Raw genomic sequence first — 24720 nt, 5'->3', positions numbered from 1 at the left:
AGGGAGACTGATTTAAGGACTGCATTTTTCATATTTCTAGTCATTGTGTAAACACAGAAACAGTATAAGTAATCCATCACCTGATCCAAATGTGTTCATCGAGAAATAATGATGCAAAGATTTTTTCGAGGAAATAAGTGGAACAGGCATCTGTGAATTGAGTCAGTTTAATGAACCAGGAAAATTATGTACAGTAGCTTGATGTTCCTTTGCATCAATTTAATGTACAATAAACTGTCTTCAGGAAACTGTGCAGCAGTTGTCTGTAAATGGTTTGCATAGGTTTTAATGAAGCTCCAGTAAGTTCTAGTACAAACCAAAAATGAGACTTAGCTAACCGTGGCAGACACAGTTCTCAGGTTTAATGGATGCCTATTATTCTAATGGCAGCTGAAAAGGAAATTACAGGCTCCAGCTTGCATATATACTGAAAATAGCGCGACTTGAAGAGCATGACACTTCCCCCAAATGGGGGGACAGCACCTGTACTTGGAGAAATTGGGTGGAGCCGCCTTGGGTGCCCAATCAGTGTGTGGTAGAAAGGCGGGGTAGAAATTCTTTGAATGAATGAATGAATGAATGAATTCCCATGAGACACAACAGAATTGTGTGCTCACCCTCCTTGGCATGTGCACAGGACCCTTACATGCAGGCACCACACAAGAGAGTTATAAGGCACGGGAAGCCTGTGCACACTCCCTGTGTCCACCTGTCCAGCTCCTGTCCAGCTCACTTCTTCTACTTGACCAAGAAATTTGTTTTCCTTGACAATAAGGTAGGAAAGCCAACCAGGAACTTGAGAGATATGCAAAGGCCTGTCGTTTCCCTATTGTACAAAGTTCCTGTACACAACCACAGGCTTTGTTATGCTCTATGGGGCTCCCTTTGCTTTTATGCATTATACTGAAATGGGAAATAATTGTGCCCTAAGAGTGTTTTCAGACCAAGCAGATGAAATGCCTGCTTTCCAGTAATTCATATTTGTTACAGGACCACTCCTTGTGTGGGCTTCCGCATCCAGTTCAGTGGCAAGTACAGATACACATTCCACTGATCTTTTTTTAACCCAGCGCTCTTTCCATTTTGAGAACCTGATATGAGTGGAGGATGCCAACAGTGAATGACATCTCTATACACGCTAGTGATTGCTTGTTAATGTTGTCTGTAGTATGTTTTTATATAACTTTTCTTCAGAGAGATATTGATCCATTCAAAACTGGTAGACAGTTGGCTTTGTTGTTTCATTCATCATAGAATTTGGCATCCCATTGACTTCAACAAGAATGATAGCATCTTAACTGTGTGTTGGGCTACTCCAGTAATATTCTGTTGATAATTTTTATGAATTGGAATCATCAGGTACATCGACCAGAACAGAAGAGCACTAGCTTGAGCATGGAAGTAACAGCAATAAGTCAGATCCTTAAGTTAAGTTAGTTGTAAACAATTAGCTACACACTACTATACACTATTACTGTACTGTTTTACAAAATCCATAATTAATTATGGAATTTACTGCTACAAGGTAGGACAGCTTAGAAGAAGGCTTTAAAAGGATATTAGGTCTGCCAATAGCAGCTGGTCATGTCAGTATAAATCAGGGATGTGCGGTGAGTGGGGAGGCAGGTGCAACTCAGAATGCCCCTGGAACCTGAGGACTTCAGGGACTTTTTGTGAAAACCAGTAGTCCCTTTTTAAAGGCTTTGGGAGAGGCCTTCTGAGTCGTAGTGGTGCCCCCTAGCAGCGTGGAGACCAGGACAATTGTCCCCTGCCCCCCCTTAGTAATGCTACTGCCCTATTCAGCAGCTTTTCCAGCTGTTTGCTGACAGAATTGAAATTGACATTCTGCAGGACGTATATGCACTTAAACATGTTAAACAGGGTTCAAATGTATTTTTCACAGCTTGCTCTTCTGTTTTAGAATGCCTAATAAACCTAATAAATAATAAATAAAATAAAAGTTTGTCTCTCGAAGCAAAAATTCCTCATCTCAAAATTGATGTTTGTTTGCAATGATTCAATATACTGCAGATGTCCGAATGTCATGGTTACCTATTGGCTAATGCACATGGTGCTACTGTGTAAGCCATTTCTGCCCAATGTTGCATAAACACAACAGGGATCATATGTGTACACCTGTGGGCTGAGCAGAAATGGGTTAAGTGTAACTATGGAATCCCCCCTCCCAAATTTGGCTATATTTAGAATTTTTTCCTTTTGTTTTTGTTTATTCTTCATGTTTTTGAGCTTGTTTGCTCCCCACTATACCACTCCACAGGGAATAGACATGTCCCCATTTATAAAGGAATGGACACTATCCTGTTAAATATTTACCAGACTGTGTTTGCCCTACATTACAGCCTTGTTGTTTTTGAAACTTTTCTATTATTTTCAGTCGTTTTAGGCTATTCAATCTCCCCTTCCTTTCTAGAGCTGGAACACACACCAATCCTTAGAAAGAAAGAAAGAAAGAAAGAAAGAAAGAAAGAAAGAAAGCAAGCAAGCAAGCAAGCAAGCAAGCAAGCAAGCAAGCAAGCAAGCAAGCAGATGATTTTCTTGTAGTATGGATTCTCAGCAACCTTCACTCATGCAGCAGTAAGGGAAATAATTTTGCTGCCCTGCAAACAATTAAATCAAATGGATTTTTTGGAGTATGGCAAGCTCTAACAAAGGACAGAGTAACAAACTTATGTAGTGGGTGAAATAAAGGAAAACCCAAACAAGAGAATCAATGCAATCTTTATGTAAGTTTTAGAATAGAAATTTTTCTAAGACTTTCAATGTAAATGAAATAGATTAATATCCAATGAATTTAAGCTTTTCAGTGTATAGTAATTCAATATCTAGATGTAGGAAGCCTAATTTAACAAAGGTATAAGGTAGCAGTTTCCAAACTTTTTAGCACCAGGACCAACTATTTAAAATGACAATCTATCAGGACCTACCTAGCCAAAAAAAAGTTTCACTCAAGCTTCTGTTTTCATCCTTTATACTATAGTGGGTGGGGGGCATCTGGTGCACTTGTTGTGCTCCACTTTCATTGGATTGGGATCATTCCAGTACCCTTGTGATCCCCTTTACCTGGCCTTTGATAAGAGCCTACTTGTCAGTTTCACTTTCCGTAGGGCTCAATACCTTCTTATCAGCTAAGGAAACGATCATGGCCCACCAAAAATTGTGTCATGACCCATTGGTGGGTCCTGACCCACAGTTTGAGAACTACTGGTATAAGGTAAAACTTGTTCCTCCAATTTATGATAAACAAGAGATACTTCCTTTTGGGGGCAAGTCTGAAGTATTGGTGCATACTAGGGTAGTCAAGTCACATGTATCCAAATATCTGAGATTTCTGAGGTGGGGAGACTACTGATGTCATAAGGTAGGGGAATCTGGTCATGTTACAAGACTACCAACCCTTGAAAAATGGTGAGAAATGTGATACCAGGGTACAGCTCTGGAGAAAACCCAGTAACTGGCTAAAAATGACCTAAGATTAATCTTTGCCACCCATCCACCTGAGAAAAAAAGTGGCAGAAACAGGATCTCGGCAAACTGGCCATCCTCATGCACATCAGCATGACACTTGTCCTGAGCTGATGAGCAGGCAACAGCTTGGTGTGGGAAAGTACAGGCCTCATTTGGTGCCACAAAATCTCCTGTTCCTGTCCAGGACTATTACAACCATGCAGTGAACATTAGGAAGGCCCTGCTGGACCAGCAATCTTCAGAAGAGCTGGGAAAGCTGCCTGCTTTGGAGAAATGTTGCCTATTGGAGTAGATAGCATTGAGTTATGAGAACTTTAGTTTGGCTCAATGTAAGACTGGCCTAGATGATATATTAAGTTTTACCCACAGTTATCTGAGACTGAGCCTCACAGAGTTCAATAGGACACTTTTTCCAACTATGTTTAGAATTGCACCCTTAAAAATAACTGTGTTTACATCACATGCCACCCTACCCCGTGCCTATTCCAAATTTCACTTCTGTAAGCATTCTGGGTTAAATTCCTAAGCTATAATAATCCTTTTGCATTTAATGCTGTCATGATTGTGCTGTCTGCCACATGCATTCCTTCTAATAGCATAATAAAATAGCTTCCACTGGGGTAAGAAGGAAGGCAATTCAACCTGTTTATGCTGTGACTGTGGTAACTTGTTGAGTTTCCAGGTACAGAATTGTTCAGCTTAATTTATGGGATACAGTTTTGGCTTACATAGGAACCGAAAAGGCTATTTCCCAGTGATCCTGCTGTTTGCCTGTCTCTTGTCTGTTTGAGAAAATTATGTCTTTCTTTATCCTTAACATTTTTCTCTTTCCAGCAAGTGCCACCTTACCCTTGGCCTTGAAGTGTGGAGGTTTGGTGTGATCTTGTCAAATGTGTGCACAGAACACTTTACTCCATCATCTTAAAATGGTTAAATTAAGGCACAAAGAAATATGTTTCTCTTATTATGGAGTCACTACTGCTGCAACATAGAATGAGATTTATTACAAAGTGGTGATTCACTTGTGCTATCTACTACAAAAGAGATTTACCAATGGGTTATTGTCCTAGTGGTAGAATCTGGTAGGGTATTCTATTGTTGTCATCCTGTCTTTATTTCTGTCCTTTCATTACATGGAAACTTAAGAGCAAAACAGAACCAGTGTGCTTTCCTCAATATAATTGCATTGAAGATTTTCCGCCCAAAATGGTTACTGTGAGCAAACAGTCCCTTGGTGGCTGTTGCACAAATGCAGCTATAAAACCCTTTTCTCCTAGTTTTACACTGCTAGTAAAACACCTTTGCTTTTCCTAAGGAAACTATCCCGACCAAACTGATATAATTAATGGTGCTGGGTTATAAAGCAGTATCTAGGAATTTGAATATAAATGGAGCTTCAATTCTCAGATCTAGAATTAAGCCATTTTGAATAACTTTACATGTTATTATATCTGTGTGACCAATAGCTGTGTTGTTGGCATCCTTCAGTCTCGGAAGACTATGGTATCACGCTCTGAATGGTGGTTCTGGAACAGAGTGTCCTTTCCAGTGCGCGAAACCTGGGTAAAGTAGATATGGAGGATAGAGTGTTACCCACGCAGCAAATCCCCCCTCTCCACGTCACTGAAATTGTCCAATGGAAAGGCAGAAGCCAATACGGTTGGTTCTAGCGGTGTCGCAGGAGTTGCCAGAACGTGACTGTGTTCAGCCATGAACTGCCTCAGGGACTCCGGCTCCGGATTTTGCTTCGAGGTTGACTCCTGAAGCCTTTTCCATAACCGGATGTAGCTACAAGGCAGTGGAGGTTTGGGATCAGAGTTTTCCTTCTCTCAGATGAGCTGCCTTCCCAGGCTAATGAGTCCCATCTACCTGGTGGCTGTTTAGTTGCCTCTCACAACAAGTACAGCCAAACCGAGGACCTATTCTTATCCCCCAGCCCCAGGGGCAATAGCTACAGTGCAAATATATGCAAATGCAGACCTAGTCTGCTGATTTAACTAGGAATATATGAAAAAACCTTTAAATTTCTTTCTTCTGTCTAATACAGAAGAAATACAGAAATTCTGTCTAATACAGCTGTCTAATACAGAAGTGCCAAAAATTCATCTAACCTGCCAAATTTCCGCTTTTCCTATTGGTGCTGCCATAATATAATTACAATGATGAAGCCCCTGAGGCTTTTGGACATGCTTCTTTTACTCATAGTCGCACTCCATTATTTGACATGGGTTTGTAGTCTAAAGGCTGCATATACATGCAAGATTAATAGGACTGTGATGCTGTGTGAGTGTGGACATCTTGGAAAATTCTTGTCGTCTTGAAAACACTGGAATTCTAGCAAAAATGGATTCCAGTGAAGCTGCTGCTTCTCATCTAATTGATATATTTTGTGTTCCTGTCATTCATTTTTTTCCTGAAAAGCAACAGCCTTAGGCCCACTTTGTACATTAAAGATTTAGCAGATGCACCATATCAACCCACAAGGTATTTCATAATGCGTGAAGCAGACACACACACTGATTTCACAGTGATTACACATGTGCAATGGATGGATGGCATGTTCTTGCAACATGCATGCAAGAATAAAATAATATATGAATTTGCTCCCCATGTTACATAGATACGCTATGAATGAATTGTCGCACTGTGCAGGGGGATAAGATGGGACTAATGAATGCATGAACTGGGTCCAAGGGAGACAAGTTAATGTCTTCTTGTTACAAATGGAATTAATGCTGGAGATATTCAAGATCCTGGAACTGACTGCTGAAGGACATTAATCCATCCAAGGCAGACTGGCCAAAGAAGAATCCATTTGACTATGATTTGCCAGGCAAAGATCCAACTTGAGACATACTAGTGCCTGCGACAATGGGCCAAATGCTATCTCCTTACACACCTCCTTCTCATCCCTGCATTTGAAAAAAATAGGCAGAGGAGGGCAGAGTAGAAGCATCCCTGACACTCTAGCCTTTCATTATTCTCTCCTCCACTCTCCTTTTCTAATCCATTCCACTGTTTCACTTAAATCCAGGAAGCATGATAAGTGGCAGAAGTTGCAGGACCTGTGCCAATCTGCTACCTGAGGCTACTGCCTCATATGGCCACACAGATGAGCCGATGTTGGGAAGAATCCCTCTTTTACCAGTGCAGCAGTGTAACATGCTCCAAACCACTAATTAATAATTAGATTATTTCAGGCATGAGAGTTAGAGTAGACCCTGCTCGCTCTTTTTTTCTGACCCACGCCAATATGTTGCACAGCTATGACTTGGCACTGCTAACTGGTCTGCTAAAACATCAGTGCGACTAGGTGTCAACACCTGTACAAGGACACCATGAAACTCCCTGTGGCCAGTGCTTTTTTTGTAAATAAAAAGGTGCAGGAACTCACAACTTGTTAATCTTTTATTTATTTATTTATTTATTTTTAAACCAATTTTTATTGGAGAAATAAAATCTTTTTTATGTGCTTCCCCCCTAAAGATGAACTTACTTCTGAGTAGACATGCATAGGATTGGGCTGTCAATCTCCACATCCCCTTCCCCCTAGCTATTTTTTCTACACATGGGGAAAAATACTGTACAGGTGCACTTGTAGCTTGTAGTATGTAGTGCGGCACTACTTCAGGGAGAGGAAGCAGTGGATGGATTCCAAAAAATGGCTTACATGAGTTCCATGTAATAAAATTACTCTAAGCAACTGTGGGAGTAAGAACAAAAAAGGAATTCTTACACGAGAGGGGTCCTTAGGTGCACATAGAAACAGCTACGTTTGCAAACAAGCAATTAAATATGGTTTAATTCAGGTATCAGAATACTCTGTGTCTTTGGGAAGGCGCTTGGCATGCAACTGTATTTTCTTTGCTGCCCTGAGCAGCTGCTGTGCATTGCTGGAGAGGAGCTGCAAACGCTGGCTGGTGGAGGGCATGCTTGTGGGGGAAGGATGAGGAGGATCTCTGGCAAGGCTGGACAGCATGTTGTACACAAGTAGAATCCCTTTTCACCTGCCCTTAGCATGTGATAATGGGTGCAGATATATATTTCTGCCAGGATTAAGAGCCCAATCCTAGGTATGTCTACTCTGAAGTAAGTCTCATTCTAGTCAATGGAGCTTACTCCCAGGAAAGTGCCTAGGATTGCAGCCTAAGAGCCCAGTCCTATGCATGTCTACTCAGAAGTCCACTTTAGTGAATGGGGCTTACTGTGGATAGGATGGCAGCCTTAGAGTCCAATTCTGTGCCTGTCTCCTCAGAAGTCAGTCCCATTAAAGGCAGTGGGGCTTCCAGGAAAGTGTGGAGAGGAGTGCAGCCTCAGAGCCCCTCCTGTGCCTGTCTACTCAGAAGTCAGTCCCACTAGAGGCAGTGGGGCTTCCTTCCAGGAAAGTGTGGAGAGGTCTGCAGCCACAGAGCCCTTCCTCTGCCTGTCTACTCAGGCTGCAAGGCTATGACACTTTCCCGGGAGTAAGCCCCATTGAACACAATGGAACTTACTTCTGAGTAGACATGCTTGGGCTCTCAGGCTGCAAGGCTATGCACCCTTTCCCAGGAGCAAGCCCCATTGAGCACAATGAGACATACTTCAGAGTAGACACTCCTAGGCTCGAGCTGCAGATTGGCACGGGACTGCACCAGCCAGCTTCCTTCCCCTCCTCCTGTGCCAATCCAGTACCTGGGCGTTCCGTGGGTGCCATAGCCCGTCTCCCTGGCTGGCTGGCTGTCCGTCCTCCTCCTCAGCGTCAGCACGTGTCCTCCGCGCCCTCCACCGGCTTGGAAGCTGCGCTGGGAAGCAGAGCGCGGGGTGAGGGGAGGTGGACTGGGCTCAGGCGAGAGCTTGGGGATGGGGGCAGGAGAGGGTCATTGTGCAGTCAGGCAGGGGCCAGGCGCCCGCCCACCCAGCACCCCCAGCACCCACCCAGCAAATGCCTCTATTTTGCTCCCTCCTCCTTGAATGCCTCCAAAGGGGAGGGACCCCTGCGAAAAGGTGCCGGAACTCTGTCCCCCGCGTTCCATTAGAAAAAAAGCCCTGCCTGTGGCAATACAGCATTAAGGGGCAGGCAGAATTTAAGCTGCTCCTCACATTCTCTCCAAGTTATTGCAATGGTTTTAAATTAGGTTTTTGGTAATGACTGAATATAGAGTCATATTTGTGCCTCCCATTGTGAGCTTTCAAAGCATTTAAGTTCAGCATGTTCAGCTTTTGATTCAATTCCTATAGCTTGCTGATGTTGAATTTTGTCTGAAGGAGAAAGTACAGGTCTCTGTAGCAAACTGACATCTGAGCTGGAAGCTCAGCTGAAACCTTTAAAAGGGGCATCAGCCAGGACACAATCCAAAGCTGCATCAAGAAACAGGCAATGTCATGTGTCTGGATGCCTGAAATATTGTATAGGAGCTCTAGTTCAACAAAGGAGGATCCACTGATACACCATCAAATCAAGGGCATGCAAGTGCATAAAGGAAGAAAAGATAGCTTGCCTCCATTCCTTAGAGCAGCTCCAAAGTAGTTCCCCATTCTCAGTACTGGTGAACCACAAATCACATGTTAGAGAGTCTGTGTCATGGTGAAAGGCAATGAATGAATGACTGGGCATCAGCATGTAGAACACAGCTGACACTATGCTTCCAAAGCAAGGGTTTCAACAGAGGCAAGAACTCCAACAGGGATCTGGACCTTTTATTCCTTGAAGACAGGAAACCAGGTGTCTGAATGCTACCACCCTAGACTGCAAATGGAGATTCACATGCTTGAATGGGCAGCAGCTGTAGCTCAGTGACAGAGTTTTTGAGAGCAGATTGTCCCAAGTATAATCCCCAGCAGCATCTCCAGGTAGGGCTGCAGCCAATATTGGCTTTACTGAGGTTGATGAACCTATGATATAACTAGGGGAAGGAATATTATCTGTAGAGGAGCATTCAGTCACATGAGCCCACACCTACAATTTGATTTAATACAGGTTTAGCACCTCCATGAGAACTAAGTGTTTGCTAGCCTACTGGCTCTACAGCGTACTCATTTTGTGACCCCTGGTTTGTGGCAGCCATGCAGGCTTATCCTATTAAAAACAATGAAACACACATGTGCAACTAGATGTACTTTTGGTTGTGTAGCTAGAGGAAGGTAAAATGGTTAAGTATTGCAGGTGCTGCAATGCACCACATAAGCAGCCTCTCCTACTTGCTGTCAGAACCATTCTGAGCACCTTTGGCAATGTGCAGGAACTCACTCAACCAAACGTGTCTCCTGCACATTGCTGTTGCTGCCCCAATGGCTCCGATGGCAAGTGGGAAGCATGCTGTGGTACCTGCAGTATTTAAATTTTGCCCCCACCCAGCTATGCTACTGGTACATTTATATACCAAGTTAGGTGCTAAGTTTTAAAGCCAGTTTTTAATCTTCTCCACTCTATCCTACCCTGATCATGGTCCACAATATGTCCACCTGGGCAAATGTTGCTCTGAAAAAAAAGCAATGCCACAGCAAGCCATTAGCATTTTATATTTGATATGGGACTATGAACTGATGAGGTACAAAGAGTAACGTTATATAATATGCACGTGCTATTTCTCTGTTGTTGCGATGGAGTCAAGTGAAAGTAATTAATTAGCTTCAAAAGCTCATTCTTGCTGTAGAAGTAAGATTGCATCATGCTTAACTTGGTATTAGCACTGCTTGCCAGAGTATCTGCAAATCCCTTCAAGCTGTGCCTACTGTCTCCAAAGCGTCATGATATAATGCATTCTTCTTCTAATCTGTATTTTTCTTCATGGGGGGGATGCATTTTTATTATCTCCAAGGGTGGATGATTTATTTGAACCTTCACATTAAATACGGCAGTTGACAACCAAGCACGGCGATGGGGTTTCTGTTCTGTTCTCCTGAAGAATTTCATCTGCATGTTTGTTTTTAACTGATGAGCCCTGGTCTGGATCATGTGGTCAGGCTTGCACATGTGGATCAGCATGCAGTCTTCTGTGGCTCTTAGGAAGAGCGAACGAAAGGAGCTACCTTACACTGAGTCAGAGCATCGGTTCATCTTGGTCAGTACTGTCAACACTGAATTGATCAAACAGACATAGTTGCTCTTTTGTAAAGTGAAGAATTCTGGGAGTGGCTTTCTTTCCACCTGCTACTTTACAAGAAGCAGTAGGAGGTAAGTCTCTGAGCATATGAGAAGATGAGTGGAGTGGCAAACAGGGGAAGGTGGTAAGTAGGCATGGTATGCACGGTACAGGACACCCCCCCAGCTGATTCCTCACCCAACCCAGTGCCAGAACATAGGGATTCATCTGGCCTCATGGCTGGGCCACCTCTGATCTTGCAGTGGACCTGGACATACCCATAGACTTGTCATGTGCTGAAGTTTGGGACAAGGAGCCACTTACTTACTTACTGGCAGCCCAATCCTAACCTGTGCTGAAACAGGCAGGTCAACTGGCCTGCGCTGTTTCCAGCGCAGGGTTGGAGGTGGCTATGGCTCAACTTGGGGCAAGGGGACATTTTTCTTCTTAGCCCGAGCACTGCCCCAGTCACCGCAATGGGGCTACTCAGATCTGCACCAGCTAAATCACTGGCACAGAACTAAGAAATTGGGGGTTAGGCCAGGTTGGTCAGGAAGGAAGTAAGGATCCAGCCTAAGTGCCAGAGGCCAGTCCCAATCCACTCCCAGGCCCAGCCCACCCACCATCAACCCTTCCCCACCACAGAATGCCCCCAAAATGCCCTCCCCACCCTGCCAAACCTCCACACCGGTGGCCTGCTGCCAGCACAAACTCACCTCTGCTGCGACTTGCTGTGGTGTGAGGCGTGCAGGTGTCCTTGCATCGGCCTCCCCAATTCAAAAGGAGTTGCAGACATGCCTTAAGGCATATTTGCGACACTCCTTGGCCAACACAAAAGACTTGTGCCTTGCGCAAGGGACTTGCACCTTGGCCAATGCAAGGATTGAGCTCTTACTTTCTTATTTACTTACTTAGGGCCCAATCCTAAACTGACCCAGTACCAGCACTGAGCCCTAGTGTGAGGGAACCCCCTAGAATTTAGAGTGTTTGATCCCATTCAGAGCCCCGTTTGGGCCTTGCTGTGAGCATGCCCCTTGAATGCCTTTTGTGTCTACAGGGGAAAGGGTGTTGCTGACCAAGCTTTGACCACAATAAGTTGTTCTGTAGAACTTTTGCAGTCAAAAAGAAAACAGGAAACTGCTAGCTTAACTGCAACAGACAGGTGGTTGGAAGAAAAAAGAGACTTTTGCAAGCGTGCTATTAGCCAATGCAGGGAGGGAGAGATGGGACTTTTTGCAGCTAGAAAGATTTCACATATTTTAAGTGCCATATTTAGCCAAAAGTGCTAAGCAGAAATTGAGTAGTGGGATATGTGGGCAGAGACAAGCTTCACGTTTGCCAGTCAAGAATGTATCCAATGCTTTGCAATTTGCATTTTGCCAGTCAGAAGTCTAGCCAATGCTTTACGATGAAGATTTGTTCTGTATATCAACCCAAAGCCCTGGAGAAACCAGGTGTCACAGGCTTTGGAAGCGATTCCTCTGTGACCAGCAGCCGGCTGAGAATAAAAGCTTGTTTTCCTTGAACCCTCCTTGGTGTCCGCTTCCATCCTTGCCTGAACCTGCAACACTAGCACTGGTGCTGGGTGCTGTAAATGTGCCATAATCATTTATGGTACCCTCAGAGTAGGGAGTACCAGTGGTGGGCATGCACCACTCAGGCTCCAGGCCCAGCACGGGCAGGAGGAGGACACACCTCTGCCAGGAGTGAGTGCAACCACCGGGCTGGGTGACCTCTGGGGGATGGGGGAGGGCAGGGTAGGGGGAGGAACTGGTGTGGGGGGGCAAGACTTCTGAACTCTGTGTTGGGCTGGAAGGCCTGACACGGAGTCTCTCAAGTCTGTGCTTGTAAAATAACAGGCGCAGGCTTGAGAAGCCCCATTGTGGAGACTGAGGCTTTCCCCAGGCGTAGGGACGAAAGTCTACTTTCCCCAAGGAGAACTCTGGCTGCTTCCCAGCACACATTGGATACAGTGGTAGCCGCTTTGTCGCCACTGCTCCAGCAGGCACAGGGAAGCTCAGGATTGGGTGCTCTCTCTCTCTCTCTCTTTCTTTTACAGATCTCTTTACTGTAATCTGTGTCATGTCAGGAAGTGGTGCAGATCCAAGTAGCCTGGAGCTGCTCCAGGTCACATGGTACCGGGGTTAGGATCTGGCACAATCTGACCAGGGTTAACATCCTGCTTTTCTCCCCGAGGGGCACCCAAAACGACTTACAACAGTTGTTCTCATACATTTTGCACTGGGTCCCACTTTTTAGAATAAGAATCTGTCAGAACCCACCGGAAATGACTTAGACTTAGAAACCTTTATTGGCATATATACATATTAAAAAAAAAGACAAAGAACAAACAACAATTACAGTATCAGCCACAAGTACAAATGCAAATCATAATGATAGTCATTGGCTTAACCCCCTGTGTTCCGGATCTAAACCTGCTGCTCTTCAACAACATTTTGCACTGGGACCCACTTTTTAGAATGAGAATCTGTCAGGACCCACCAGAACTGATGTCATGACCAGAAGCTACATCATCAAGCAGGAAATTTTTTAACAATCCTAAACTGCAATCCTACCCACACTTACTCAGGAGTAAGTCCCATTTACTATCATTGTTAAAAGAACATACATAGTAGCTTGTTAAAAGTACAGGTCTGTAACATTTCCCCCAATGCAGTCACATACCATGGTAGCATCAAGTCTAATGTATTAAAAAATAAAATATTGAAATGAATGGGGACACACCTGAAATTGGCTTGCAACCCACCTAATGGGTCCTGACCCATAGTTTGAGAAACACTGGCTTACAACATAAAACCACATTAAAAATAATAGGTTATATATAAACCTTAAAATAACCTAAAACTAACCTTAAAATAATAATAAAACAGAAACCCAACAACATTAAGGAAGGGCAAGCCCATAAAATCTAAAACAGCATGGAAGTAACAGATCCAGATTAAAAAAAACCATGACTCAGAAGGCTAATCTAAAAAGAAATGTCTATTTAGAAATATTGTTATATGATTTTCTCTGTAAACTGCTTTGTGAACTTTTTTTTTGTTACAAAGCAGTACATAAACAGTATTATTATTATGGGAGTGGTTTATTTATCACATTTGCCAGATGCTTTCTTTAACCTTTCACATGCTAAAATATGAGCAACTCTGAAGCTTGCAATCCTAACCACACTTTCCTGAGAGTAGGCCCCATTTAACAAAATAGAACTTACGTCTGAGTAGACCTGGTTAGGATTGTGCCCATAATCTGTTAAACAGACTCCTGCAACAATGTGTCCCTTTTCTATCACTTCATTATTTTTGAAGTGGTTCTAACTTCTACTGCTCCTGCCTACTTAGAGGCTGAGGACTGTTGGTGAAGTATTGGTGCTCTCACTTTCATCACAAAAACTGAAAACACTGAGGATATATATGCAGAAGAAAGGAATGTTAAAACATGCAAGAAGGGAGAGGATGAAAAAAACACAAAGCCCTCAAAACCTAAGCACCAAAGCCAATGAATAATTCACACACCAAGTAAGGATTGTTGTGTTTCTTTCTGAGTTCTGGAGCCTTGTACTTGATTGGCAGAAGTGCTGCATTTGCAGCTCAGTGACCTTAATAAATTCTCAGGCAAATTCTAATTGTACAGATATGTTCCTTACTTACAGATTCCCAGGAGGCCCAGAGTTTGGAGTACAGTACCGAACTGATGCTTATCTGACCCACAGTTGTCAGATATTTGCAAGGTTTTCAAACAAAAAAAGATGATGCATCAAGATGATGATACTGGAATAAATTTTGCCGTTTAAGAAAATATGCATATAATCACTTGTTTTGAATATTTTGTTTCTGCCTGTCACGGGATGTCCAAAGAGCTATGAAGGCAATGGAGCCCCACATCTCCACCAATGAAAATCAATATGCCTCCCAGATAGGTTCCTGATACAGTGATGCCTCGCAAGACGAATGCCTCGCGCAACGAAAAACTCGCAAGACGAAAGCGTTTTGCGATTTTTTTGGTGACTCACAGGACGAATTTTTCTATGGCTGTGCTTTGCAAGACAAATTTTTTTGCATTTTTTTTTTGTTTTGGTTTGTTTTAAATCGCACAACTGTTAATACCCAGGATGCATTGAAGTTTTGTGCTTGAAATTTTTGAAATCCTCTGTACAGTATGTATGCCTTTAAAGAGCACTTAATAAACACTTTATAAACCAAATAGGACTTTGTTCTGACTTTTTTTGCCCATAGGAACGCATTAATTAAATTTCAATGCATTCCTATGGGAAACCGCGCTTCGCAAGACGAAATTTTCGCAATACGAAATGACTCGTGGAACGAATTAATTTCGTCTTGCAAGGCATCACTGTATTTCATCAAACATTAGCCACAACCTTTCAAATGGATTGTAGCAGGCTTAAGGACTAGGAATTTAGGGCCCAATCCTGAGCCTCACGTGCTGGCTTACCACCAGAATGCACTGTTGCAAATGTGCCATAAGGCATGTTTGCAAGCCTTGGCATAGGCCCAGAGCCAGAGCTAGCCCAGTGCAAGTCTGCGCTGGGCCAACTCTGGCACTGGACCCGCGGATTGCCGCCTGGCAGCTTGCTTGGACTGTCAAGCAAGTCCCTTTCCCCTGAGGAGCAGCTGGTGGCTGCCCAGCACGCATAGGATTCTGCGGCAGTCATCTTTGGTGCCATGGCAGCTCAGGATTGGGCTGCACCATCTTAAAATGAAAGCCAAAGTTCTTCAGATGCTGCATGCTTTGTCCATGCAGTAGGCAGCTGCACACTAATCGACTCTCCCCATCCAATATGTGTTTGTTATGCTCACAATGAGGTTTTTGGGATTCTGCACCCTAATTTAGATTCTTATTACTGTTTGCTACTAGAATTTTTATTGAGAGCTGAAGTTTTAATAAATAGCTGGACCATGAGCTTTCAGAAATAAAGCATCTCAACTGGCTACATATTGATGTCAGAACCCAGTGGGGATCATTGGTTGCTGAATTTGAAGGCCTAAGATATTCTAGTTCTTACACTGAACTGATGTTACTTCAGTTTATTACCACCATTATCTACTCGTTATGATTTCTGAAAAAGCGTGATTCAAAAATTCTTTGGAACATTGCAGTTAGAGGATGTAGCAAATCTTATATTGCAAAATATTTACAGACTACTCCAGGGCTCTGTGTACATTTTGCTGAAAAAAATAACTGTCTTGGGAAACAAGTCTTTCCGTTAATTATTTGGTGTGTTCTTATTTAGTTTTGTCTGGGTGAATTTAGCTTTTGGATTTGGAAACTACTTCAGGATTATGGTTTTTCATGGTGGACTCCAACCTCCCAGGAGAGGTTGTCTGAATGAAAAAAGAATGCAGAGGTGTGAAAGGATTCCAGGCTATCATCCTAAATTAATCACCAAAGGAATTGTTAATCTCCTTCTGTGAATTTTTGTCCTCTTGCATGTCTCTACATTCTTGCTCATACACTTTAAAAAGAACTTTGCTTGACACTACTGCATCTTAAAAGTTAACCATCCAGTTGAGGAATGTGTAAGTTACCCATGTGACTTTAAAGAGAAACAAAACATCAGAAAATAAATCCCTGATATAGTCCAGCAATAACAATTAACAACCCAATCCGATTGCCCATCATTCCCTAGCATGCAGCTGCACCAAAGGAGGGTGCACTGGGGGAAGCAACCATGTTGGAAGCCGCTGGCTATTTCCACTAGTGGCTCCTTCATGATCAGCAGCAGTACACCATTTATGGTGGTGCCATGCCGTTTTCCATGATGGAACATAAACAGCAGATAGGATTGGGCCATAAGTTTTGTTGAAAGTGATGGAATGGAATGCTGTTATGCTGTTGCAACTAGGAGCCAGACTACATGTTATGTGAATGCATAGTTTGGCCAGTCTTGTGCATTCCTTTTTACACCTTAAGTAGGAGCAACAGAGTGGGAATCAAGATCAGGACATACAGGAACCAACAGCATAAGGGAGTGTTTTAAGTTTTCTCTCACAGAGGCTCACATCATTGGATATGTTCTCCCCAGTTTACCCTGCCTGGCTGCTCCATCCCTTTCTCTGCTATCTTCAATTTCTAGCTTGTGAGTCCCTCAGGGCAGGAACCTGTCCTCTCATTCATTCATTCATTCATTCATTCATTTATTTATTGGATTTGTATTCCGCCTTTCTCCCTGAAGGGCACCCAAGGCAGCTAACAATCAAGTTAAAATACAGATGAACATTAAAAATACACAACACTTAAAAACAATTAAAATAAGATAAAATACACAGCAGCAGACTGAAAGCACGCAGTAAAAGACATAAATTTATAAAAACAGCTCTTATTGTGCCTCAAAGGCTTTCCTGAATAAAAAAGTCTTCAGGCCCTGAAGAAACGTTAACAATGAGGAAGCTGCTCTCAGTTCAAAGGGGAGGGAATTCCATCCTGCAGGTGCCACCACCGAAAAGGCCCTGTTTCTGGCCACCATTCCCTTCACCACTCTCAATGACGGCACAACCAACAGGGCCCCTTCTGATGACCTTAGAGAACAGACCCGATTATACGAAAGAAGGCGATCTCTCAAATACGCTGGTCCCAAGCCATTTAGGGCTTTAAAGGTCATAACCAGCACCTTGAATTCAGCCCAGAAACGAATGGGCAGCCAGTGCAGCCGCCGGAGTAGCGGCGTGATGGAGTCTACATAGCTGTACTATAACAACAACAACAATTAAAAAACCCAGCAAACACTTTACAAATCACTGCTTTTTGGCAATTTAATCTTAGCTGTCTTCCAAGAGCAGGCCTCTGAATGTTGCCATAACGTGGCCTTTTCCCCGGGGAAATCTCTCCACCCCCCCCACCACCACCACCCAACACACACTGCAAGATCTGAAGCGATGCTTCTGGCTGATGGTCTTTCTCCTATCATCATTGCGTCTGTCCTTCCTTACAGGTCTCTGTAACCCATGAGAAAGCCAGGAAGTAAATAATGTATGAGAGTGGAATGGAAGAAGAGTGCAGGGACAATAGCTTAATTCATAAGATCCTCCTTACAGTGCCCAGCCCTGCCCCCCCCCAGGCAATCCTTGCAGTTAGAGAAGTGAAGCAGCTGGCTGGGTGGGGAGTCCTGTTGGGCTTTGGCATGCAGTCAATGTAATAACGCTTCCTTTCTGCATCTAAGAAGTGAGCATTTTTACAAAAGAGGATTGTGGCATTCAGTTACACTCTAGCCTCTCCCCCCCCCCCCCGCCATCCCCACATGCAGCTTCCTTTTCTCCTTCCATTTGCTGGACTCTCCCAGCGTTTCAAGTCCCAGTAAATTGCATGCTGTTTACAGTTCAAGTAGTTTCTTTTGTCTGTGTTTAAAGATTGGGTTGTTGGAGGCTGTTTTTATACTGTCCACAGCCCTGTGGGTGCCAACGCCCTACATATTACTCTTCTTAAGAAAGGTTAGCTCAGCAGGTTTTGGTCTGGGGTTTAGCTCACCATGTATCTCATCAAAAGAAATTCTTTCAATAAGCTTTTCTTTCATAGGCCCAAACTGCTGCTTTAGTTCAGAATTTGGCACAGGAGTTCTTTGTTACGCACAGCCTGATCTATTTACTCCTGCAGTGGCTGCTATGCAAGGCAAGTGGCTGTCCTGCTTTGTCTTGATTCCCTATCCAGATCATCCTAATTCAACTGCATCATTTTGTTGCCGCACGTATGAACCGATACCAGATGACGGGTTCCTTATGGTCGCAACCAGAGAAATCACATGACTACAAAGGAAGTATAGCAAATTAAAAGGAGGTAGTGGTGGCTGGAGGCCAAGCCATCTCAAAAAAACTGTATTCTTTATGCCTGCTACTTTCTGAGATAGTGATTTTCAAAGAACATGATATTTGTGATTAAAATAGAGCAACTGGATTTACTCAGCCACACAATACTGATAATGGTTGGCAACCTTCAGTCTCGAAAGACTATGGTATAAGCCTACAGTAACCAGTATTCCCAGGCGGTCTCCCATCCAAGTACTAACCAGGCCTGACCCTGCTTAGCTTCCAAGATCAGACAAGATTGGGCATGTGCAGGGTAACCCTCCATCCTGACAATACTGATAGCCAGAAAACATTCTTTGAAGGCATGCTTCAGTTATGGCACTGGGTTTACTCAAATAAATTCGAGGGCCCAATTCAGAGCCCGGCATACCAGCTTACCGGATGTGCATAATGTTGCAAATGTGCCATAAGGCACATTTGCAAGACTTACTGGGGGCCTGTGCCAGATCTAGCCCAATGTGAGCCTGCGCTGGGCCAGCTCCGGCACTTAGCCCATGTTCTGTTGCTCAGTGCTCGCCCAGACCACCAAGCAGTGTTGAGGTGAGTGGGGGCATGGAGGGAGTCATGGGGAGGTATTCTGGGGTGGGGGGAGGTGAGGGAGGGTGGGGAAGAGGCGTGGCGGGGGAGGGAGAGGAACTGGTGGAGTTGAGCTCCACTGGATCCTGAGCCCCATGTCGGGCCATGTGGCCTGACATGGGACTCCTTGATTCTGGCTCAAGAATCTGCTGCAGAATTGAGCAGCCCCATTTCAAGGCTATTTCCCTTACCCAGGGGAAGGGGACTAATGTCCCCTTCCCTCGAGGAGCTGTCATTGGCTGCCCGGCACCCATTGGATGCCATGGTAGCGATTTTGGGGCTGTGGCAGCCTCATGTGCCAGGCAGCTCAGGATTGGGCTGCCTGACCCCAATCCTATCCCCTGCACCAAAGAGGCTCACACTGCACCCAGTGGGAGGTGGTGGTAACAAGAGTGAACAGGAGATAACAAAAAATTACTTTTACTCACCTCCATGTAATCACCTGGGTCACCTATGGGTCTCCTTGATCATATGCCACCTCTTTTGGTGGGGTATGTCCAAGGAGGGAAAAGGGCAGGGGATAAGATCTGTCCTGCATCATTACCACTGGATCCACCCTTTGTCAGCTCCAACCCACCCGCAGTTCCTTCCACGGAATACTCTGATCCTCCCCTTCTCTGATCTCTCCCCTTCTCTGCCTTCTCTGCCCATGACTCACTCCCACTGCTGACTTACCAGCACCAGTGGCTCAAGGAAGGCTACTGCTGTGCAGCCAGTACTGCTTGTGATTTCTGGCATTGTTCTGGCAGCATGCTATAGAATGTGAGTTCTGGCAGTGCAGTCTGACAGTAGTACTTTGTTGCCATACAGAGGGACAGCCCAATTCTAACCTGCATTGACACAGCCAGGCCGAATGGTAAGGAGTAGACTGGAAATCTCCTTGGTGTAATGGGATATTTTCCCCCTTACCCCAAGTAACTCTCCCACATGCCCAAAGGGGCTACCTGAATCTGTTCAAGCTAAATCTCTGGCACAAGTCCAAGTGGCCCTGTGTAGGGTGTTCATGCTTGAGAGGGAGGATACAGTGGAGACCTCCTCAGCCAATCATGCCCCATTCCTGGGCCTGTTCCGCCCCATTGGTCCTCTCCCATCCCAAAGTGCCCCCCTCCCCACCTCTGTCCTCCCCTCCCCAAGCCCAAGCACAGCGCTTTTCTAACCTCCACCAGTGGTGCTTTTCCTTCCTTTCCAGCAGTGCTGCTAGCTCCCAAGTAGTTGTAAACATGCTTTAAGGCATGTTTGTGACACTCCAGGCCCGCATAGTGCACTCCATTAGGATTTCAGCTTCAGAAATTAGACCCCCCCCCCTTTCCTGGAAATGCACATAAATGCATATATACAATTTTTTGTGTGTGCCTGGTTCACAGACCACTCCCCCCAGAACCCGTTCAGGTTCCCAGGTAAGGAATCCCTGTCCTAGAGAAACATCAACCATTTGGGCCAACAAAAGGACAATGAACTTGAACCACTGAGGTTTTCTACCAATCACATGTTAACATAATCCCCTCCTTATCTTAAGTTTCAGACAAGGCGCAGCAATAAAGATGGCTGAATGACAGCAAGTAAACTTCCTCATCAGAAAATGCAAGCTGAGTGATGGCCTATCTGAGAGTCTGTACTAATCTTTTGGTGTGCACTTCATTTTTAGACCATAGTTGTCGGCCCTCGTGTCCAGGTTAGCCTTTCCCAAGTTTCTCTGCATGTACTGGCAGGATTCTCTTTTGTTCACTTGTCCGAGAGCCTGTACTTCTGCAAAATCCCCTTTGGTAAGCAATCTCTTCTCAGTAACATGTTAGCATCTCTCCTGTCCTGTTCCCAGCCCCTACAATACTCCCCTTTTCTTTCTCCTTTCTCCCTAAAGTAGAGCAACACTGTTTTTTGTTTAGAGCTGCTTGATTTCAGGAATGCTGCATGTCTTCTTCACCCTTTCCCCTCCTCCCTCTGCTAGGCAGATGAGGCTCCTCTTCCCTTTCTCTTCTTTCTCTCCTCACTGGAAGCAGAAACACATTTAGTAATTGTTTTATCTGTGTCACTGCTCACATACTGAGATATATTTGGTTGCATTTCTGCTTTCTCTTTCTCTTCTCTTAATTGCAGCTTATTTTTCAATAATTAATACTCTGCAATAATGTCTGACTCTTGTCCCCTTCTTCAGCTCTTAAGTCCCAAACATCTTCAGGAGTGCACCACAAGTCCATGACCAAAGATGCTTAGAACACAGATATTTTGAGACACATGTGGGTGCACTCCCACATGACAATGAACAAGTACAGTAATAATTAGAGTAAAGCACCAGAGCAACTGTCAGATCTGGAGCCAATGTGTCAGAGAAGGGGTGGCCCTAATGAAAGAAATAATCCTGGCTCTTCACCAAGCCATGCTGCCAAGCTGGGCTTCCAGTCACACTACTGAAGGCCTCGGAGGGAGCTGCTCAGAGGCCAATCTGGTGGGTCATCCAGAGTACATCCGACAACTTGATTGTAATGGCAACAGGATCACTGCATCCAGACACCATGGGAGAGGAAGAGGTGAGACTGGCAGGAATCACCACACACATCAGATGGCAAGGCATAAGATCCTTGCTGCTAGCTTGGGATGAGCTGATGGGCATCTGTTGGTGAGAGCAGAGGGTGAGCTCTGAGCACCCACTCCCTAAGCTAGAGTAGTAGACTTTGCAAGCCCAGTGATGTGTGCTCAGCTTGCCTCATGGTGGAGGTGCTGATATAATACTCTCTCCACAAGCCCTCTGAGGCATAAGTGGTGTGGGAACGGCAGCAAGACTGCACTGATTCTGGCAGAGCTGCAGCTCCTCTGAGCCCTTGTGACAAAGAGGCATTGACCCCAGTGGCGTAGCCAGTGGGGGGCAGGAGGGCACTCTGCCCTGGGTGTCAAACTGGGGGGCACTACTAGTGACCAAAATCGCTAAAATCGTGGTTGTTGGGAATAATACCATCATGTTATTTACACCATTCAATGTGTAATTTAATGTGTAATTTACAGCAGAATGCAATGAAACAAACTGGAGTGAAATATCTCCATTCTATCAAAAATTATGGCCTAAGTACCGGAAATCAAAAATGCAACTGTCTTATGTAACAAAAAGTACAATTTCCTTAACTCAAAATGAACCAATGAGACTGATTGTTCAAAGAGCCAATGAGATGTTAGTATGATATAGCATGGAACCAAGAAGGTGTTAGCAAGACAACAACAGTGTTTGTATTGGAGTTAGCAAGGTGGATCCAGTGTTTGTATTGGGGGGGCATGAGCACTCCCTTAACTCCAGAGCCCAGGTCAACCAGGCAGGTAGACCTGGGCTACTGGTTAAACTTTGGCCTCTGTGGCCAAAGTTTGCTGGGCGGGTAGACCTGGGCTCCCACCTGGACTTGAAGCCCAGATCTACCTGCTGGGTAGACCCGGGCTCCCATCCTGATTGCTTTCTGGAGCCATCTCTTCCAGGCAGGTAAACCTGGGTTCACATCCAGATTTGGAGCCCAGATCTACCGGCTGGGTAGACCTGGGCTCCCATTCTAATGGTCCTCTGGAGCCGCCTCTTCTAGGCAGGTAGACCTGGGCTCCTGTCTGGACTTGAAGCCCAGATCACATAGACCTGGGCTCCCATTCCAACTGGCTCCTGATTTCACTCCCCATCCTAGTGGGTGCCCTTACCCATTGACAAATTAATTTTGTCATATAGGGGGTGACAAAAATTTATGGGCCCCAGGTGTCAAATAACCTAGCTACGCCATTGATTGATGCCCCCTCCCTTTTTTCTTGCCTCACCATCTGACGGAGCCACAAAAGGGGGTAAGGTAACCTCCGCCTTGGACCTGGATGTCCCATTCCCAGTGTTTTGGCCACTGACAGGCCAGGAGAGAGCTGCACAGTGGCCATTCTGACAGCTCTTCCAGAGTACATCTGACATCTTGATCACCATGGCAACAGGGTTCACTGCATCCAAGCACCATGGAAGAGGAAGGGGTGGGAGTGGTCCAGTTAGGCCAGAGCAGCTAAGAGAACTCAAGGCCAGGGTACTGAAGGACAGAGGAGTTGTCCTGCAGTGTTTACCCAGAGACCAGAGTGCTGATCAGCAGGCGAGCTTATTCAAGAAATCACTAGAGTTAGCCACTAGGAGATGGGCCATGTTGCACAAGCAATTTTCAGGCAGCAACTGTAAATTGTTGCAGTCAGTCTGGCTACCTCGCTCTTCCAGGTACACTAGTGAGGCCCAAATCCACCACATTTATTATTAGGATTCTTCCTACTGAGTGGGGCTCTGAGGTTTGATGCACTGAGCACAGAGCCTTCTGGAATGCACTGCTCTCAGAATTCAGGGATGCACCCTTGAGACAAGAGAGTTGAGCAAAGAGTTGGGAACTGGGAGGTGAGTCTAGCAAGATTGCACCAGCTCCCCCAATTCTACAGGTTCTTCGGAGGGTGCATCCTTCTGGATTGGAGTCTCTGGTTTCCCTCAAGGTTCACTGCCTCCTCCTTATCCCAGTACAATGTGGTAGGTTTCATGGGGTCTGTTTCCTCCAAGATATTCCAGTTTTGGTTCTAGGTGCAATTCAGACTCTGGTGTGCCAACGGCACACCACTTAGAAATGAGTTGTTAATTGGCAGACATATGGGAATGAGCTCTTTCTCTCTTTCTCTAGGCTAACCAGGCTTCATTCTTCTCAAGAACAGATTTGATCTGAGAGCAAGTTTTTTGTCAGAAATCAATTAGTCACAATGCGTGCACTTCTTAATGCGGTGAAGTTACTTGTTGCCTAGCAGCTGAGGCTTCTCCTGACTCCCTGTAACACTGAACCAACCAGAGATGGTTATATTTCCTGCCCACATCTGAATTGTTCGGTCCACCACCCACACAGTTGTATTTTTCCTGCCTCACAAGAGATCCTTCTATGCCTTGGTTTCCTACAAACTTGTTAAAAAGCATTGACATTAAATGCCGGATAAAGGACAGGCAAAATATTGCCATACAGGACACAGTTGCTTATTTATTTGTCCTTGCAGCTGTTCTCTCCTAAAGTCAGGAGAAGGGATGACAAAAATAGGCAGGGATGTCTCATTCATAAACACGGTTCCTGGTTAAGATTTAATTTGGGCAGTGAATTGTTGATGGACAGCACAGATACAGAAAAGAGTGTGATGTCTTAACACAGTTCCTCCTATTTGAATTCAAACCTGAGGGAATAACTGGCATAAAATCCACATATGCACATTATGGGGGTTCTGAATTGGATGTATTATTCAGGAGAGATATCTTGGGCTCGTTAAATTTGAGGAAGCGCTGTGAAAAGCATAAAGTCTGGTAGACCCATCTGGAAAGGGAATGTCCTCATCATTGTAAGAACATAAGAATATACACTCTGGCCTGCTGGATCAGGGCAAGGGCCCATCTAGTCCAGCTCCCTGTCTCTCACAATGGCCCACCAGATGCTTCAGGGAGCTTACAACAAGGTAACTGTGTGTGTGTGTGTGTGTGTGTGTGTGTGTGTGTGTGTGATTTTTTTTTCACTACTCCCCTGCTGCTCCCTTCCTTCTGTAAACAAGGGGGTGGAGTGGGAGGAACTGTGTGAGAGCCAGGACAGAAGCAGCGAGAGGGAGAAGGACCATGAGCAGCAGATATGAGGCTTATAAGATGACCCGATCCTTGGCAGCTGTACTCAGAAGTAGTCCCACTGCTTCATTCATTCAGTGAGCTGGTCTTTCAATGAGGGTGGCCCCTCCTCTCCTCCTGCCTCCCTCAGCCAATGGAA

Source organism: Tiliqua scincoides, chromosome 6 (genome assembly GCF_035046505.1).
Source record: "Tiliqua scincoides isolate rTilSci1 chromosome 6, rTilSci1.hap2, whole genome shotgun sequence".
Classification (NCBI taxonomy): Eukaryota; Metazoa; Chordata; class Lepidosauria; order Squamata; family Scincidae; genus Tiliqua; species Tiliqua scincoides.
This window is presented reverse-complemented; position numbering follows the sequence as displayed.